Source organism: Chionomys nivalis, chromosome 16 (genome assembly GCF_950005125.1).
Source record: "Chionomys nivalis chromosome 16, mChiNiv1.1, whole genome shotgun sequence".
Taxonomy (NCBI): Eukaryota; Metazoa; Chordata; class Mammalia; order Rodentia; family Cricetidae; genus Chionomys; species Chionomys nivalis.
The window spans coordinates 9,898,708-9,920,588 of record NC_080101.1 but is presented as its reverse complement, the minus strand read 5'-3'; positions in this window follow the sequence as shown (position 1 = coordinate 9,920,588).

Below are 21,881 nucleotides of genomic sequence, written 5' to 3'. Positions count from 1 at the left end.
ATTCCTCCTTCTGAACAAACCTGTACTTAGTCTATGATTGGACAGGGCATAATCAAGTCATGTTTGCTCCTTTATACTTGCTGAGCAGATCTCTGTTTGGGAAAATGAATACTTTTGACTTCTCTATCATGGATAAAGAATGAAAATTTGTGCAGGTTGATTTCATCATAAATACCGATTACTGTCTCTTGTTTGAATGACTTGAATCAGTGTAAATATGTAATATGCATGCGCATTCACGTACATAAGCACACAAGCCGTTGCGCCTTAGCAAAATGAATCATTAAAGTGTATTGTCTCCTTGGGGTTCATACTGTCTACAAATGTATGTATTTGCTTTCTGGAACTTATGTATATTTATACAAATATGTGTAAAACAGAGAGGAGAAATGTAATTAGAACATTTTGGAGTTCAGAAGTTTCCTTTTTGCCTTTTCTCTTCGTGACCTTCAATAGTCCTACAAGTGTCTAGGAGGCTGGAATGCATTATAGAAAGACAGAAAAAACAAGGCAGTGTTCAGCATCTGGTGTTCCTAAGAGTCCACCAAAGGGTACCAAGCCCAAGGGTGAGGTACAGGGAAGGGGAGCATGCCTTCTCATCCCACTGCCTTCCCGATAGCACGTTTCCTATGAGCTGACAGCCCATTCTCTTTGTGTTCTCTATACGTCAGACATTTCATTTCTGCCCAAGAGACGGGGACTCTAAACTTGGTTCTCTAATACAAAAGGAAGATGTGTCTTGGGGAAATGAAAGAAAGAGGTCTCTTTTCCAACCCAGAGATGGGTGGGAGAACACAAAGAGGCAGAACATGAGCTGTTCAAATACCTTTGCCCTGCTGCTTTGGGGTTCTAAGTGGGTCCGTTTGAAAGGAAGTCTTCACTGGGTGAACAGATTTCTGCTCCAAAAGAAAAACAGAGGGCTTGCTTTCTTCAGTCGCCTTTGGACTCTTTATAGCGTAAACAGAAAAATGATACCAAGGCTGTAGAGCTTGCCAGGGGTCAACACGATGTGACAGCAAGCAGGGTGCCTGGTCAGTGGCCAGAAAGGAATGACACGTGGGGTGGAAGCCGGAATAGGATGGGGGGCTAGGGAGCAATGCTGAGGAAAAGACGCAGAGCCTCACTAGACAAAGCCGTGTGTTCACCCGTTGCAGACTTTGCACGCTGGAGGCCAGCAAAGAACCAGCCTCCAGACTGACAGCCTGGAGAAGCCAGAAGATGTTGGGCTCCACAGCTCCCAGAAGTTACTCCCTTGGCAGGAGAGAGATGAATGACTCATAAAGAAAACAGACCCTTAACAGAGACAGAACTTCAACTTTGTATCTAGTAATTTACCTTTATGGACTAAGATGTTAGTTTTTGTTCTTATTGACCGCTGGTACAATTCATAAAGAAACAAGAGCACTTTAAACGAAATAAAACAATAACATTTTCTTTGTAAATCGTTTTCTTTGTAGCTCCTCTCATGTGCTGGCCATCTGAATGCCTAGGGGGTTAGAATTCATTATATAAAAGATAGAAGGAAAAATAATGGGGCCTGCTCTATGTTAGGTCCAAAACAGCACCCCCCGACTCCCCCTCAAAGAGCAGTTCTAGAGAAAATGCCCAGAAAAGAAATACCTTGGTCAGCATAAGCAGAGGCCATATGTGGGTTTTCTTTTACCAGGAGCCTCCCTTAATCTTCCCAAGAAGGTCAATTAGTTCCCAGTCAATTGGAACAGCCTGTATTAGCCCAAAGACTCCCTGTGCACGAGAATCCTGTTGAATATCACATAAAATCTTTTTTCTTTTTCTGCCATTTTACTTCTCTCTTACCCCTGTAAACTCCTCTTTCTATCTGTGGAGTGCTGGTCTAGCTTGGTAGTTTCCCTGGACCCTCTCTTACACTTTATAGATAAAAGGATTGTGTGACTAACATCGATTTAAAAGAAAACAGCAAACGAGTCAAAGTTGAAGACGTGCCATGCCATAAAAATGATGGGAAGAGCTGCCTGTAGCCGCCTTTAAAATCTCTCTCATGCTGTCATGCAGTAAAGGGAGGTGAATGCAAATGCCAGTGCTTTAAAAGTAAGCCCTGAGGTCTGCTCAAGCGTATTAATACCCGCAAGCATTTGATATCCCTCCTACAAGAGGTTCATTCCCCTCATTCCCCTGCACTGGGCTATGAGCATGGGATTTGCATTGGTAGATAAAAAGTGGGACAGAGTGACATCTCCTACTTCCATTAAGACATTTAAGAAATAGCTCATGGGTACTGAACTGAGCTCCCAAAGTCCAGTTGAAGAGTGGGAGGAGTGAGACTATGAGCAAAGGGGTCAAGACCAAGGTGGGTTCACCCACTGAAACAGTCTACCTGAGCTAATAGGAGCTCACCAACTCCAGCAGAACTGGGAAGGAACAAGCATAGGTTCAGACTAGTTTCTCAGATAGTGCTGGGGGATATGTTACTATAAACCCTGGTTTATCACAAAGGAGACAATGAGGGAACAATGAAATTGGAGAAATGCACAGGCTGGCTATGGCGGCGGGAGAGATCTTTGGTGCACTCAGTAGGACCACCCTCTCCCAGTGCCTCTGTAAGTTCCCCATGCCCGAAGCTCCCAGTCACTTTATTCAATGGCTTCTATAAGGCATTTAAGGCATTTAATCAGCTCTTCCTGTAGGTCAGTAGTGGAGATCAAAGGCCTACCTGGTTGAACTCTACCAAACCCACTGGATAAGGAGACTGAGAAAGCTTTGGGGCTGGTGAGTTTATCGAGACAAGTTTCAACACGGTGCCTGTATTAGCCAGTGCTCTAGAGTTTTCATGCTGAGCAGAGCACCTGACTAATCCAAACGAACAGGTAGCGCAGGCAACAATCAACATTTAAACCCCTGAATTTGAAGCTATTTGTTTCACAAATACAACCTGGTCAGTTACAGGGAATGCACACCAGAAATACGGCATTACAGTGTTTTTGTGCTTTAGTTAATTCAAAGAAATGTTACAAAATGGAGGAAAGCAATTTCTGTTTAGCTCAGATTTTAAAATTGTTGGAATAGGCTATAGAACTCCAGTTTTGCCATCTCATGAGACTGTTTTTAAGAAAAAACTATCTTGGGAAAAACTGATCTCTGGTCATTTAGACCAGCCATAAATTCCTAAGGTAAACTAGTCTCTCAATCTTCCCTAAATCCCTATACAAGGTGACCCTGAGCTAAACACTAACTGCCTGAACATTTGACTGCTATCTCTCCTAGTCTGTGAACAACCCTGCTTATTGTAGCCCTCCAGAGCTGCGTTTCTGTAATCAACACAATTGGGAACCGACTGGGCAGGTGGAGGCTGTTTGCTCCCATTGGGCAGTTTATGCAGACTTCTCTGGACTTACTCAAGCCTCCGGAATTTTCCTCTTCAGCTACCTTGTACCATGGTAACAGCTTCCAAAGATTCCCTCATGTATTAAGAAAAATAGACCAATCAGGCTTTAAAACACCAAGTTATCAAAACTGTTAGTAAATAATTTTCAATGTTCTATGCAAAGGACTGCTTAAAGAACTTCAGTGAAGAGCAACAGTTAATAAAGCCATTGGGCAGAAAGTCTGCAGCCCCAGAAGGGAAGAGCGGGAGTGTTGGCTCGGGATCAGTGACAGACAGGAGAGAACCACTTGATCAGAAGTGTTGAAGGGCCAGAAGTCTCTCCAAGAGATGAGTGCAAGGCATGCACATGTGTTGCAGGGGCTTACAAATCTCATGGGGCAGAGCTTTTGGAGTAGAAAAAGGTCAGTTCCCAGCAATCTCAAACAAAAGGATAAATGTGTGGGGCGGGGGGTGGAGGCATAAGGCAGGACCTGATGATCTTCCTGTCAGGAGCTCCCGGAATCCTGATAACCATGGGTGTTATCAGTCAAGTCAGCTTTCCAGGCTTCTCAGTCATTAACCCTTCAAAGAGGATCTCAAATTCCAGACCACAAAACTACAAAGTGAGACTGTGTTCCAAACAAATAAATAAATATTCAAGGTAAATAATGGGGAACTTTTTCCGATTTTATGGGATGTGAATTAGAGCAAAAGAGAGAACCTGAGAAAATGGTTCATTGGTAACGTGCTTGTCTTACAAAGATGAGACCCGAATCCAGATCTGGTCCTACAGAAAAGCTCGAGGAGGTAACATTTGTAATCTCAGAGCTCCTACCACAAACCAGGAGACAAGAGTCCCTAGAGGGTCCACAGAGGCTAGGCTGAGATATATGCAATAACCAACAACAGACAGTATAGTTAAAGTAAATCTGCTGACAGGGTCTGTCACCTGGGTACCTGGTCCCTTTAAGAGACAAGCCCCACCCACTCCCAATCTTCCCCTTCCCTTCATGGCAAGTGCTTTCTCCAGCCCATGCTTTCTCTGTCCATCCTTCTTCTGACATGTAACTACTGCCTCTCTCCCTTCTCTTCCTTCCTTCTCTCCTTCTCCCCTTCTTACTTCTTTCTCTTTCCCTCCTCACCCCCCCCCACTAAATAAACTCTATACCCAAGCTCTCTCTGTATCTCTCTGTCTCCCACTCTCCAGGGGATCAGCATAGCCTTGGGTCACCACGTCATGAATGATAACAGACACCCTGTTTCAAGCAAGGTGGCAAGCATAACACCTGGGGTTATCTTCTAACACACACATATGCCACGGAACACCTGCACACCCTCACTATATAATACATACACATGTGTGTGCGTGCACACACACACCACAACTACCACCACCACCACCACCACCACTACTACACATATCCAGAGTTGTACCCTGCTTTGAGAATCTTTCTTTTGATTCTTTTATCATAATAATTATGTAAACATATCTAAACATTGGCAGATAAACACAAACACAGCCATCAGCCAGCTTCATCTCTCAACTCCTGGTCATTGTTTCTTTGCTCACAGCTATTTCGAGCTGCCCTAAATTATTTTGAAGTAACCCCATCCAAATTATCACTTGTGATAGAATTGTGTTTGTACATGCTTCTAAGTAACAACAGTTTTTCCTCTAAACAAAAGCAAAATGGACAACAGTATTTCCTTGATAGTCTTAAAATTCTTGTCCTTGTCCAAGCTCTCTGAGTGGCCTTCAGGTTTTCCTAGTTTATGATGCTGCCGTTTGCACAAGTCAGCACACTGACTGCAACTGGTGACTTGCCTCGAGTCTCTTCTGCTATGACTACCTCCGAGCATCTTTCCTTGTAGATTCTATCATTGTTGAAGAAACAGACCTCCCCAGCTAGCCCAAAAAGTTCTTATTTTACCCTAGAGTGTAATAGGTGTCAGGGAACATTCCTTTGGATCTTTCCCTATTAATCAGACATTGATAGTTTGATCCATATTTAGATTAGACTTACGTACATTTGGATGAATTTGGAAGGGAAACCATTTCCTGGGTAAATGGCATATTTCAACATAGACAATATTATTCTTACTTTTAAAGTCCTCCATCTAGGGTCCATGCCAGCCTTCTTAGGTTGACTCCTTTTGCATTGTCTTGGTTGGTTTCCTTGTATTGAGTACAAGTGTTGTATAAGTGTTGAAGATCTCCACAAAAATGCAGACTGAGGAATGAGAAAATGAAAATAAAGAGTCAAAGAAAATGACTAAAAACTTTTCAAAGGTGACTGAATGTCCTTGATTTTATAGGACACAGAACCAAAAGTCTCGGGCAGGAGCGAGTTCAGTTCCCAGTGGCTAACAGCAGTTATGTAAATTCCGTTCCAGAGGATCTGGAGCCCTCTTCTGGCCTCCACAGCCTCTGCATGCACATACTGCACAGACATAATACAGGCAAACCCAGCAAGATGTACAAAATAAAAGTAAATAAACCTGAAGAAGAAGAAGAAGAAGAAGAAGAAGAAGAAGAAGAAGAAGAAGAAGAAGAAGAAGAAGAAGAAGAAGAAGAAGAAGAAGAAGAAGAAGAAGAAGAAGAAGAAGAAGAAGGCGACGACAAAACAGAACTGGGCTCTAGAGATGAAGCAAGGAAGATTGTGAGGACAAAGTCATCTTTAGCTGCTCTGTGAGTTCAAAGTTAGTCTGAAAACACAAAGAGAACAAAGATACAAGAAAAGAGGAAGCCATGGTAGTAATCTAATGGCAAAGGAGTACTTCATTGCAAAGAGTCCTTGGTTTGGTTCGAGGCCTCTGGTTTCTACCACACTATCAGTGCTGAGCCCTCACTGGAACAACTCATGGTTCAGAGTCAGAATGTTCAGTGATTGGTTGGTTTCCTGTCCATGGATTGGTTAGTTTCATTGGTCAGTTGGTCAGGGCAAATATGTCTCTGATTTCAGGGCAAAACTGTGTTTCTTTCACTGGTTCTTTAAATCTTTTGGCTCTAATCTTAGAGTCAAAGCATATTTTTCACTGACTCCAATGCTAGGAACAAAGTGTGTTTCTTTGGCACTGGTTTCAGAGTCAGGGCATGTTTATTTGGTTATGGGTTCAGGGTTAAGGGTGTTTCTTTCCCTGGTTCTGGCTCAGATCCACGGTGTGTTTCTTTCACTGGCTCTGGGTTCAGAGTCAGGTTGCTCAGGGATTGGTTGGTTTCCTGCTCCAATTGACCCTTTTCCCCTATACCACTTATGTGTTAAGTGTGGACAGTCATGAGGATGAAGCATATTTGTCAAATGTTTGAAATTCAACAGGACATTTCCTCATTTTCTCTTATCCATGTTGTTTATGTATAATCACTAAAAACTCATGGTTACATACTTTAGGCTTTTAGTTGGAATTTAACATTCTGTAGTTGTGTTGCTAAGATGGTCTTAGCTTCACACAAGAGGAATGATTTCCCCTTGACCCATGTCTCTTTGACATGCCCATCATTATGTGGGGATGCGTTATGATTTATTTTAGTTTAGTTTCTGGATTCTCGAAGAAGAGAAGATGCTAGGATTATCTTGGTCTTCTTCTCCATAAAGTTCAATTTTCAAGAACACAATTGGAACCCAAAACATGTGATGTAGGTGTGTTTTGTCCCCTGAGGGCTGTCATTGCTTTCCAGCTGTGCTTTCCAGCTGTCAGGGCAAAGACATGTAGGTGCCCAGTAGTCTGTGTACAAAGCCAGACTTTCTACATATAACCGTATTTGTTTATGTTTCCTGAACATGAATTCAGTCTCTCCGATATGCATCCTTTACTCTGTGGGTCATTGGTGTGTCTGTTTCTCCTTACATACGGCAATTTTCCTCTCCACAGTCAGAAATCTGGATTCCATCATGGCAAATATTTGCTTCCTCATTCAATTCCAATAGAAATTCATTGTTATTTTGGAGCTGCACCTGTATCCTTACAGGAAACATTTTTATCAGCTGAATAACTTTCTAGACTTCACTTACTTCTAAAGTCACCTAGGTCAGTCCCCGTCCATATGTATGCACACCATGAGCTTGACTTTTGAGAAAAAAATGAAGCCAGAAATAATTCACCGGTAAGCCATAACACTTTCTTGTTTTACTTACAAATGAGAGAGATAAAGCAAGAATCAAGAACTCAGATCACACATCTAATAATCCCTCTGGGAGAGTCACCTTCAGGGAAAGGAATTCACAAGCTAGAAGGTAATATCTTCTTTTACTTCAAAGAGAAGGTTGAGAGCCAGAGCGCTGAGGATATTGATTTGATTGAAGTTCAACTCTCAGCTGTCGCATTGTGCCAGCAGCCCAGCTGCACAGACAGAGCAATCCCTGAGGGTGGAAGGGTTTTACTAGACCCCTGAAGCCAGGAAAAATGGACAGCAAGTCTTCCTTAGTTTGTCTTCTGCATTCAAGGCAGCTGCAGATTCTCACAGACACTGCGGGCTTTCAGGTAGCAGGGATTCTGGTGACGTAAGAGCTTGAAATGGCAAGGAAATGCTTCCTTTGTAAATTCAACTTCTGAGCAAGGCTAAACCTCTGAAAGCAATAATAGTTAGAAAATAAGATCTCACTACCAAAAACTAAAAGTAGGATAATTCTTCTTATTTCTTTAATTACCAGACACCTGCTTTGGGCTTACATCTTTTCTTTTAGAAAGTGGTTTTCCCAAATCACTTTCCTTTTTTTATGTTTTTAAAGAACTATATGACATCTAATGTCTGGAAACGTCTATTTTGTGAAATGATGAGTAAATCAGCCATTTGTGTAGGTGAATCTATTTGTCATCGTGAATAAGTGAATTGACTACACGGATTATCCAACATATGCTGTCTTAAAGTTAAACCGAACAGGAGCAAGATGGTTTGTGATGAAGACACACTGTCTTAGCTTTCTTGAATTATTCCGGTTGGAATATTAGAAAGATTTTAAAAGCCGACCTCTTGCTTTGAAGCCGTTTGGAAGTGTCAGAACTGACTCTCAGGAAGGAAATCTGCCTACATTCCCTCGCATCTTCAAACGCTCCTCCTCCCTTTTCATACGCAGAAGGCACAGAGGAAAATGAACTGCTCTTTGATATCTACCATGATACGCATTTGAAAAGACTGATGTCTATGAAAACAACAGGTTATTCTATAGATAGGGTGTCACAGCAAAAGAGAGGAATTTGGAGTTTATCTACAGGGACTTTGTCCAATAGCAAATACATCTGTAAACATAGGTCAGGTGCTAACTGGAAATAAAGGCTAGATGCTGCTCACATTCCAGGTTGAAAGGATTCTGATAATAGACATGGGAAAAGGAGAGCGTTTCCATCGACTACCAATGCCTGGCACCGGGGAGTCCATGAGAAAGCCTGGCAAAGTTACTGCCTTTGCTTTGTCTAATGTATACCATTAACTATTGATGATTAAATTGATGCATGCGTAGTTCAGACAGGAAAGCTGTGTTACTTTAATCTGATGTTTTATGTGAAGGTCATTCTGTTTTTACGCTCCAGTAATGACAATTTTTCTTATTCTGTTCAACCCAGGATCATAAACTATGTTATATAGAGAGATTGTGAAGTACGATGCCCCTAAATGTTTCTTCCTGAAGCCGACAATGCTGTCTTGACTGAGCAGGGACAGATGCTGTCCTATCCATCTCTTAACTTCCTGCAGTGACAGGAGGAAGTTAGCACAGTGGCATGAGGACACTCAAAGACCCTGCCCTGGTCCCTGCCATCTGCTCTGAGCTGGCTCCTGGCACTCCTGACCCTTCTCCCACTTCCTGTCTCCTCTGCAGAGCAGCTACACAAGTCTCTGAGCAGGGCTTGTTGCATGCAGCTGATCCTGAGGGCTTAGAGATTTCCCTACCTTCCACCAGCCCTACCTTACCCCAGGCATTTGCTCAAGTTCTTTGAAGGAAATGATGCAGTATTTGCACGCGACTTGCAACAGCCTCCTGGGCACTGTAAACCACCTCTGGCTGATTCTAACACCTGACGCGGCATAAGTACTGTGTAAAAATCTATTATACCATATTGTTTAAGAATAATAATATGGAATGTTTCTGCATGAGTTTTGCAAAGTTGTAATTGCTTTTCTAATATTTATATCCATGATTTGTCAAAAATGCAAGTACAGAGCCTATAGGTACAAAAAACCTGAATCTTCTTTTTTACTTTATATCACTATAATAGAACATAAGGTGTAGACGGAGGCTGCTTATTCCTTCCCGACCACCCAGATCTTTAATAATCACACTGAAACTATATTAATTGCATCACTGCATGACCTATTAGCTTGTGCATACTTCTAGCTAGCTCTTATATCTTAAATTAACCCATTTCTATTAATCTGAACATCACCATGAAGTAGTGGTCTACCAGCAAGATTCCGGCATCTGTCTCCTCCAGGTGGATAAACCTACTCTTTCTCCTCTATCTGCTTGGAATTCCCGCCTTACCCTATTCTGCACTGCAATGGCCCAAAGCAATAAGATTCCTTATTAACCAAGGGTATTCACAGCACACGAAGGGGAATCCCACATCAATCAGGAGCATTGTTTGTGCTCACTGCTAGAATCTTGAACCTCACACTAAAATATTGGACAACGCACGGTAGATGTTCAAGAAGCAGACCGAGTGATTAGTAGAATCGTCTTAGCTATAGCTTCTGCTGCAGTGCTGACTGCAGACCAGCAACTCCACTCAGACCCCAGAAGAGAAGTGGGCAGCTTCGTGATCTGTCTGAGCTCTTACTTCCATCTAGTCAGGTTTTTACCCCCTCCTAAGCAAGGACCAGAGGAAGGCATTTGGGGTTAAGTGAGCTCAAAGGAAACTACATTTTCTCAGTATACTTTCTCTGAAAGTTATCCAAACTTATGGGTAGAGCAAGGCAATCAAAATGATCTGACAGGCTCTTTTACCAAAACTTGATTTCCTTGGTTAAACTCAAGCCTTCGTGCAGAACCAGCACTGTAACTGCTATAAATTCTATTCTAAATATTCTTTCTTAAGATTTAATTTTATTTTTTCTTTGTGTGTGGGTGCCTCTGTGTGTGTATGTATGTATGTATGTACATGTATTTATGTCTATATGTGTGCCACATGTGTGTTTGTGGTAGTAAGAAGAGAAAGTTAGATTCCCTGGCCTGTTGCCGAATGTGGATAATGAGAAGTGAAGTGGAGAGTCTCAGAAGAGCACCAAGGGCTCTTAGTAAAAGAGCTGACTCTCCAGTTCCTCAAATTATCCTCATTAAGAAGAAAATTAACTGGAGAGTAGACCCAGAACGTCCAAAAGTCTCCTTCAACTTGCAAAGCAAAAATCTGAGGAATCTCAATCTAAACAGAAAGCCATCAGCAAGCACAATCTTTTTCTTTCTAAATGACATCATCGGTGAGGAAACCTCTTCAGGGCGGGCACCTTTACACCTGGCTTCCTACTGGGCACGCAGGTCTTGATTCATTGATAACTGTAAGGCACCTAACAGGACTCTGGGACACAGTGTGAGCCACTCTGCTTACTGGCTGTCACAGACACTCAGACTGTTTAGATCCTCATTCCCAGAAGGGAGCAGCAGCATTGGAAACATGAGTAGAGACGCAAATCTTGGGGTTTTGCCCTTGAATGTTTGAATCCGAAACTCTGGAGGAGATCCCAGTGTTCTGTGTTCCTGCAAGCCTTCCAGATGCTTCTGCTGAACCCAGGCTTGGTAATCACTGGTTTAGAAGAATCAACAGAGACCTCCCAGGAAGATGCTTGCAACGATCTGATGCCAGGGTAGTGGAGTATGCAAGGATGTCACAAAGCGCTCCGCCAACTATCCTGTTGTCCTAGTTTGAGCAACTACAGTGCTGAATCTCAGAAAACTGAAGCTCTGGGATGACCAGAATAGTTAAACATTGCTGAATATTTGCTTTTAAGTAGGGGCCTCCTCTGCCTACGATTTGACCAGGCCAGGACTGACAATGCTGAAACATGCCACATTATCCTATCCATCATAAAGCCTTGTTTCTTGGCTGGGGAAGGGGTAGGAGGAGTGAGGGTAGGGAGAAGTATCTGCTTATTTCAAACATGCCATTGAACCACACCTTTCTCCGTTCAGTCTTCCCGAAGAAGGTAAAATATGTTAATCTGCACAAAATTTGACCACACTGGTTCACAGTACTAATTAGCTCCTTTGTAGTTCTCTCTTGTTGTATGGTCTACCTGAGTACCCGCGTCAATTTTACCAGTTCTAATGCTTAAAGTTTGGGCCACACTATGAATTATGTTGACCCTGGAAATGCTGGGGTTGCATTATTATAAAGTCAAGTACTCCAGGCTAAATTATGTTCTCCCCTCCCCAACTAAGAAGAAATTAATCCATTTCTGTGAGTCCACCAGTTCTCCTGGTTCCTATGCTTTGTATTTGATGCACTTGATCCACCTTTTACCACAAACTGGCACCATAACACATGGATGCACATTTGTCTGTTGACTGTTTTTCTGAATAAATTTGGTCAATGGTGTTTTTTTTTTTTTTTATCTCTTGACTTATTTTCTATACCAACTTCTTCAAGGATTAATGTTATCATTGAATGGTTTTATAAATCTTGTTTCTAGTTTTTCCTCCAACTGTTGTCTTTGGGGTTATATCTGGAATCATTTTCTGGACCTAAGTATACTCCCAGACCACCCTATGCTCAGCCTCGGTTCCCTGATCCAATTTCTTTGTTCTTGGCCTAATACGATTCATCTAGAACTTAGGAGAGCTATCTGTTTGGACATCAGTATTAAATAATAATGCAGATACAACTGCTCCTATCACCTAAGTTAAGTGATTCCCAGTTAAAATTTTAAGTTAAAAACTGTCTTTGTGTGTGTCTCTGTCTCTGTCTGTCTCTACACACACACACACACACACACACACATATGCATACATACACAGATACACACACATGCATACATACACAGATACACACACACACATGCATACATACACAGATACACACACATGCATACATACACAGATACACACACACATGCATACATACACAGATACACAGAGAGAGAGAGAGAGAGAGAGAGAGAGAGAGAACCCTAAGCATATAAAACACATTTAAAAGCTCATTCTGACCTGATCAACTCAAACTTTTTAACTTCTTCTAGGTAAAGCTGGGGTCTTTCCCAAGCCCTTTGAGCTCTCAAGATCTACACTGTCTCTCACAGAAGCTGCCTATTGATTGTGGCTGTTTCATAATACATTTTAGACACAGTGTGCTCCTCACAGAAGAAACTGGGGGGGGGGGCGAGGATTTATAGATGTTCTTATTCTTGGGGTGGGATTAGTAATCAGTCAATTTAACCATACTGTTCTGAGGCAATGTAAGATTCATGTTACAGGTCCAACCCATCTCTGGTACATCCAATTTAAGATGCATGTTACATCCAATGTAAGCATCCAATGTAAGATGCATGTTACAGATCCAAGCATCTCTGGTATAGAATATTAACATTTGTTCATTTCTCAAGAAGATATAAGAGTATGTGAACTTCTTAACAAGAATGCAATTATGTCCTCTAAGAACTATTTATATGCTCTGTATCTATCTTTATTTAAAATAAGAATTGTTTATATTTAATAAGGCCTTGAGATAGTTAATTGAATTATGTTAGCATTGGTAAATATTCATGAAGATATAATCAAGCTGTTTACAACTTTTTCAGGTGGAAATAAATCATTAATAATCCATTTGCCACATCTGAGAGTGCATTAAGCAGGGTACTCTCAGAAGCAGAATGTGCACGTGTGAAAGCCCAAGCAAGTCACCATGGTGGTGAAGACACAGCAGCAGAAATGCACAGAGCAAAGCAGACTAGAATTATAGTGGTTTGAAAAAGCTAGAGCTTCAGTAATAAGAAACCATACATGGGCTCTGTGGGATGGAGGAAACATACGCATGCCTGAGAAGAAAGTGCATTTTCCCTTTTCTTTGAGTGTTCTGAAGGAGCTTCCCATTCCTCTCCTCTCTGGCTTCTAGTTAAAAATACTTTTGTGGGGCAATAGCTCAGCTTGTAAAGCACATGACCCACCAGCACGGGGACCTGAACTTGGATCCCCAGGACCCGCATAAATGCTGGCAAAGCAGAGTAATGGCCCTTAGGTAGCTGAGGAAGCAGAGACCGAAGTCTGCAGGACAAGCTGGCTGGACAGTCCGGAGATACAGAGAGTTCTGGATTTAGAGAAAGACCCCGCCTCAATATAAATCTAGAGAGTGATTAAGGAAGTTACCTGATATCAACTCCATCTTCTCAGGCTTCCACACAGGTGCACATGCATGCACATGCCTGAATGAACATGCATACATACATGCATGCAAATTGCGCACACACAGGCCCTCACCTGATTAAAAAAACACTAAAAATGTAAAAATAGTAACACTCACTTTTTAAAATTTATTTATTCTTCTCTCATATACTACATCCTGACTAGTTTCCCCTTTCCCTCCTCCACTCCCAGCTCCTTCCCCCAATCTTCCCTCTCCCCAAGATCCACTCCTCCTCCTTTTCCCTTCAGAAAGAAGCAAGCTCCCTGCCCCAGGGATATCAACCAAACATAGCAAAACAAGTTGCAATAAAACTAGACACATACCTGCATATCAAGGCTGGAAAAGACAATCCAACAGGAGGAAAGGGATTCTGACAGCAGGCAGAAGAGTCAGAAACAACCCACACTCCCACTGTTTGGAGTCCCACAGGAACACTCAGCTACACAACCATATGGTTTATGCAAAGGACCTAACTCAGGCCCATACAGACTTCCAAATTCTCACCAGTCTCAGGGAGCCTTTATATTTTAGTTGGTTTTCTGTTGCTGTGAAAAGACACCATGACCGTGGCAACTCTTATAAAGGAAAGCATTTAACTGAGGTGGAGGCTTACAGTTCAGAGGTTCAGTCCATTAGCTTCATGGCAGGAAGTATGGTGATATGCAGGCAGACATGATGCTGTATACATCTTGATCAGAAAGCAACAGGAAGTGGACTGAGACAGTGGGCGGTATCTTGAGCATATATGAGACCTCAAAGGCCCTCCACAGTGACACACTTCCTCCAACAGGACCACACCTACTATGACAAGGCCACACCTCCTAATACTGCCACTCCCTATGAGATTATTGGGGCCAGCTACATTCAAACTACCACACTCCATGAATCCTGCTTAGTTAATTCTGTGAGCGAAGCCTGCCTGCAGGACTGGGGTTGTTGGCACATTCCCTTTAACTCTGTTCAGACCCTTGCCTGTTACACCACCCCCATTCGCAGTTGGCCATCTTGCCTAGTTAGCCCTTTCTGGAAACAAAACAGATACGCCCAGAAGCATAATTTGTTCGACCAAGTAAGCAATCAGTCTTGCCTATCATAGCTTAATTGACATTCCATGGTGTTAATGGGCAATAGTGGGGCCTACAGCAGGTGCGATGTAGTGGGAAGGCTTCTTGTCATCAGGACTGTTCCTTTGAGGATGACCCTATTTCTTTCCTACCTCTCATTCTACCTCTCATTCTTCCTGATCATGAAGTGAAGATGCTTCTCCTGCACACATCCTTGCCCTAATGAACTTACCATCTGACTACAGTTCACAAAGCCATAGACCCAACATGAGAATGCTACACTGAATAAGGTACTAAGCCACGTGGCTAAACATAGATAAGAATTATGGGTTAATTTAAGTATAAGAGCTCATTAATAATTAGCCTGAGCTAATAAGCTAAATGGTTCATGATTAATATAAACTTCAGTGTGCTTCTTTGAGACTGAACAGCTATGGGACTGGGTGGGACAGAAATGTCTGCTTACAGTTGCCAAGTACAGGGACACTCGCCAAAAGAAGGACAGTGAAGAGGTGTATCCAGTACATGAGGCAAGGCAGCACCTTGGAAGTCAAAGAGCAGATACAAGTGATCATGAATTATCAATAAAGCTCTAATAATGCATATCAAAATATTTGCCTCTCTGGGACTAGCACAAAATATAATTTGTTAATGAAGTACCCAGCATGAGGAAGATATAGAAGAACCCACAATCTCAAGACCACAGACTTGTACCAAATTTCCAATTCAGATATGCTCGCTATATCTCCCAGATCATAAGTGATGTAGTATCTATAAAGAACATTTAAGAAAGCTTAGCAACAAACGTTCAGAAGGAAGAGGAATGAGGAACAAAATTTTGAATCTTAAGCAAAAACATAGAACATGTAGCAATGCTGAGTATGGCAGAACTATGGAGTACCCAGGATGGCCACTGGTGGGACTGACCAAGGAGCGATGCTTCATGACACCATCTGACTCCACTTTTCAAAAGAACCAATCCACTTTCAGTTTCAATATCAACTTGTCACTTGAAGAATGTGAAATTTCACTCCCATCCATCCAGGAAGAAAAAACTGAGCAGACTGAAAAGTCGGTGGCTATAAAGGTCCTATAAAGGACTGCTGTGTCTCGGCAGACAATCACCTACAACATGGAGAGCAGAGTGCTGCTAGAGAGGTGCAGGAACTAAGACCTGGCAGAGCCAGCATCACTCGGAGCTGTGAGAACAACTCCTGGGAATACTGTCTGAGCTGAACCCAGCATCATGTCTGCAGCATTTGGGTAAAAGCCTATTCTCCTATGTTTTCTTTTCGGGAACTACTCCAAGTTCTTGCATTTGCTTGTCACTCTGTCGAGGGGACAGAAAGATTAACCGCTGTCGAGAATGCTCAGAGCTTTCTCCTTAACAAAGGCCTACTGTTCAAGTAAAGGAATCGCTTAAGATAGGCGTTCAGAAACCTTATCTCAGTTCGATGACAAGGCTTGCTTCTAACTCAAGCTGCCTTGAGCCTTACTAGTTCAACTAAAATAACACATACTCATAAATGAAAGAGTTAGGACTTCAAAGAAATACACTGAGAATGATACGATCAAGGACCCAAACATGGGCTAGGAGAAAACAAACATTAAACCCTGCACAAATAATTAAGGGTTCACTGATGTGGAACTTGCAAAGGACACGAGACTAAAGGGAAGCCAAAGAGATGACTTAGCCACTAAGAAAACTATTGTTCTTGCAGAGGACCCGAGTTCAATTCCAGAACCCATGCCTAGCAGTGGACAACCACCTGTAATCCCATCTCCGGGAGATCTGACACCTTCTCCCGGCATTTACAGGTACCCTCACTTGTATGTACATACCCACATTCAGACACACACAGAGAGACAAACAGACAAATACCTCCCTGGCGCCTACATTTAATTTAAAATAAAATAAAGCTCTATATAAAAGGCTTGAGGATTATTAGGAAGATTATTAAATGGTCTCTTTCTCCTATGTCAGCTCATCACCATAGCAAAGCTCCCTTATAACAGTGATTTTTAGCTGAATCAACTGGAAGGCAAGACCTAGACTCTGAAGAGAATAATTTGGTAAGTTCGAGAAGAAAACAAGAACACTAAGAGGAATTGGATGGAGGGGTGTGTCTCCAGTCACATCAACATTAAACATGGCCCAACATCTAATCAGATCCAAATAAATACATACACCCTCACACTAAAGGCCCACTTATCCCAGTGTTAACCAATCAATATATCAGGATTCTAGAAAGAAATTACAAGGGATCCTAGCAGTTATATATGTTTATATCCAATCCAAAGAGACAAAGAAATGAATCAGAACCAAATGCACTTATGACAGATGTTGGAATTCTCAGAAAGAGATTTAAAGTAACAATGATGGATATGGTAAGGGGCATAATGGAAAAGGCATGTGTCCTGTATAGACAGATGATACTATTAACAAAGATAAAATGTTAGGAAAAAATCAAAATCACAACAAAATACTAGAAGTCAAAAACAGCATAGCAGAAGCCATGCCTTGGGTAGGTCCATTAGCAGACCAGACGTGGCCGAGGAAACGCACATTTGAAAAGAAATAGGTCAGTGTGATAGCTTATTTGAAGACAATTCCCAGAACCAATATGGTGGGAGGTGGGGACTAACAGTGCCTGCGTGTCGTTCTCTGACCTCAACATACACACCATGACACAGGCATCCCCACCCAGCACACAAAATAAATATAATAATAGTCTTCTTAATAATTAAAATTAGGGCCCAGAGAGATGATGCAGCAGTTAAGAGCACTGGATGTCCTACTAGAGGACCTGAATTCAATTCCCAGCACCCTCATAGCAGTTCACATATCTATAACTCCAGTTCCAGAGCGTCCAATGTCTTCTTCTGGGTTCTGTGGGCACCAAGATAGCATGTTATACACAGATGCTCCTGAAGCCAAAACCTCCATATACATAAAGATAAATTAATTAATTTTAAAAATTAAGACTGGAGATAAAACAGCAGAACATCTCATATGGTTGACTTAAAAGTAATCAGACCACTGGGAAGGGAAGAGAGATAGGATGGAACAGAATAGATATTTGAAGTCACAACGGTGAGGAACATCATAAAATTAATGACAGTCTCCAAGCTACAGGGTGCAGGGAGGACAAGTGCCAAGAATATATATCAAGGCTTACAATCCACGAATAATTCATGACAGCGGTCACTCGATCATTGAGCCACACCATCTGAAATGTTGGATAACACCTCGATTCCTCATTTTGAACTTGTATATCAAGTTGCTCACAAAATTTGCCAGCTCTCTGGGAAATCTCACTCCATTCCTAGCGCACCTTGCGTTGCATCTGCTTCTGTGCTGGTCCTAGCCCTTAGTCTGTTACTTGGAACTAAATCAACAAGTTGTTGCTCTGTAGTCATCCTCTTTCCTCCAAAATGGCTACCAAAGGCACTGACCTAAACACTCACCTAATTCTTTGGTACCTGCAAACCAAAACCACGGCTCTGTTCCTCTCGGCAACATCAACTCAGACCTTTCTTCAACAGTCTCATCTGGGGATGCTCCTGGTAGCATATTCCTTCATCCCAGGCTCTGCAATTCCCTCCCTTCTCATGCATTATGCAGTGCCTGATTATGCAAGTATTGACGAACACTAACCATGAGGGGACCATCAAGACATTCTCAAGAGTCTTCCTTTTGGCACCATTAATGTTTTAAAGAAACTGAGGAAGTGAGAGGTTAGTTCACTTTAAATTAATGTTTACCCCACACTTAGGACATAAACCCACTTATGGTCATATGCAATTTTCAAGCAGCTCCTAAGGAGACTTGGGTGCTCTGTCTTTGGCCTTTTGAGGTTTCCCAAAGCTTGTCCACAGTGCTCCCCATCACCAGTATGGTAGTTCTGAGTAGAGACCACAGCTAAATATGAAGATCATCGAAGAGAGAATAGAAGAACTTGGGCTTCACCACCATGAACCGCGCACATGATCTGTGGCTACAAATGCATCTCAGTATGGTTGCTTCCTTCATAGTAAATTTTACGCTATGGATTTCAAATGTCATCTTTGAGAAAAGGACACTGTCGAGGAGGGTGACACTAACTCCTGCATGTTTTCTTTCAGCAAAGTGCCATGTTTTAGGGATCACTAAAAGAGGGGTAAATTTTATGATACATGTGTTTTAAAGACCACAGCTTCTCCCAGCATAAAACAGGGTGTATGTAGCCAAAAAGTGAATCCCACTACCCCAAGACAGATTTGTTAAATTTAGTTTTCAGGTAAGTTTCCCTCTACATGTATTCTAAGAGCTTTCTTCAACCTTCATCCAACTTTAAACAAACAATATTTTTTTTAATTTCTTCCAAATTCAGAGAAAGTTGTTAACTAATAAGTAATCTTCATGCTAACTTACCCTTACCTCTATTTAAATCTACCAGGTCCAAACTGAAGAGTACATTATCAGTTTAGTGGCTTGGATTGCTTTATCTATGTGACACCCCTAATTTGTGGACAAAAGAAGTCATTTTATGTCAGGAAATTTAACTACTGGTGTCTTTTCCATAAATGCTGTGCCACTCACTTATGCAGTAAGCCTTTGTGGTAAGAGTTATTTCCCAGTTTAGCAGTGATAAGACTTTAAGGAAAGCCTCGGCATTATCCTGTCCTGTGAGGGGAACCCTACCAGAAAGGATGTCTGTATATTCAATCCCACCTAAAGCCACCATCCCTAGTATGTGGCAATGTCCAAACTCTGGGAAATAAGAGTGGGGATCTCATACTCCCTGGCATTTTAGGCTCTCTCTCTCGCACAGGTTAATTGACTTTGACTTTGAGAGTCTGGAAACAGTTCACTAAAGAGATCTCTACAGGTGATAATCATCAGTAGTAACAGAACATAAGGCTTAGGAGATGGGTACAAGAAACAATCAAGGGGTTCGCACGGATTTGGGTGGAACGTTGACACCATTTGCTACAGAAATGCTAAGCGATTGTCCCAGGCAAATCTAAAATTATTCATACGTCTTTACCTTTGAAACATCACTATGGTATTGAAACTTCCGTTGTCTAGAAACCTTATTTTCTTACTACACTTCTGTTAGTCTTCTGACCGTGAGATAGCTTGAGACCTGACCGCTACTCACCCTGAGCAGACATGCCACAAAGCCACTCAAAAGTGGCCCAGCAAATCTCAAAGGATAAAGGCCCTTGTAACTTGATTGATTAAAAAAAATAGCTACCATATTTTTTAATGCCTTTTTAGTGTGATAACTATGACTTCCCTTGACGTGGCACAGACTGGGATGGGAATACAAGAGACCAGTGATTATTGAGGAAAAAAAAAAATAACAGAATGACTCAAGTAAGATGAACTCACAGGAAATGAACTTTCACTAGCTCCGGTGCCTCCATATGGAACTACTTGCTAGGTGGGGAGCTTTCCAGAAAACTATGTGAAACCCTGGGAAAAGTCTGCTTTGGATGCAAGAAACCTCAAGGGAGTTTGTGGATTCAAATCTTTGTTATGGAAAAAGAAACTCTGAGCTTAGCCTGGGAAGTTTGCTTTCTGGGAGACATGCCAAGCTCAAAGCTGATGTGATTTACAATAACCTAGTTAATCAACCATAAAAATCAAGGCTTTATCATTTTTAAGAGATAATCACACACTGTGAGTTTGAAGAGTAAGACTTACTATGAGAAAAACATGCACTTTAGCTAGGGTATATGTTTGTCTAAGTGGCACTAAATCTAAGGATTTCAGGCCAGAACTTTTCTTCACCATAAATATGTAATATGGTGATATTTTGGCCATCATTTGCCCATGGTTTTAAAATAAAAAATAGTTTAGAGCACTTTCAAGATTTAAGTTTAGCTTTGGCAATTATGGAATCAGTTTTTAAATAAAAGGAATTGATGTTCTCTTGTGGAAGGAGAAATTCATTGTGACTTTTTCATAGTGTGAAGCTAAGATTTGTATAAACAGAATTTTGAAGGTAAAAAAGTAGAGCTCATTCTTACTATTGTACGGTCTGAGATTATTTTTCTTAAATAAACAGAACTTTATGTGCCTTTAATTTTTTAAAGACAGACTATCTGGGATCATGAAAGGAAACTTCATAAAGATCTAAAGTACATAGGAAAGAAGATTTAAGGATAAGGCAAAATAAGAGGGCATTGAACGGAGATATGTTCAGTAGTAACACACTGCCTAGACTGTACAAGGACCTAGGTTCCATATTTAGCACCAAAATATAAAGAAAAGAAGAGAAAAGGGTACAGGGGCTGGAGCAGAGAGAAGCAGGTAAATATATAAAGAAAAATAAATAGTCAGGTTTTCGATGGGACCAGAAAATCTTGTACTGACTAAGGAACACAAACCCAGAATGACAGGCATCATAGACTCTCACTTACACATAGATGTGAGTTTTCAATTTTTAGATTGGCGCATTTGATTCGGAATATCTGTAGGAGCTAGGAAACTAGAAAGGGACCATCAGCAGAGTGAGGGAAGAAAGATTCTGAGGAAGGGGGAAGAGTAGAACACATGATGGAAAAGGAAAATCAGGACTAATGGCCAGGGAGGTTTAAGTGAGGAGAGGAAAGAAAGGATAGGGTGGATGAGAAGGTATGGTTTGGGGAGAGAGAGCTAACACTGAGGATGTTTGAAAGGGTATGTATGAAACTCCTATATTATAAGTTTTGTATATACATATAAATGAGTTTAAGTGGAATTACTCTACATAGTAAACTGTGCTCCTCCTAGAAGCCAGAGGTTTCCAATTAAAAAGCCCAGTGCCAGGTATGAGACATCTTCCCTCTAGTTATCAGCAAAGAGTGTCCTGGAGAACCCCCAAACAGTACAAAACATTGCCGTTGAGCTTGGTTGCTCATCAGAACTTGATGGTGAGATCCCTTTGCTCAAGACATCATAGATTTTATTCACAAGTCATGGAGACATTAAATTGATATTGATTAGGACATTTTCTCCATGATGGCTAGATTTCATAGAACAAGAAGGAACGATGTAGGTTACTGGAGGCAAAAAATGACATCAACAATCTTACTCATCTGTGACCTCTGTGAAAAGCAATCATAACCAGTGTGGCGGGATATGCCATGGGTGCAATAGTGTCAGAGGATTATGAGGATAAGAG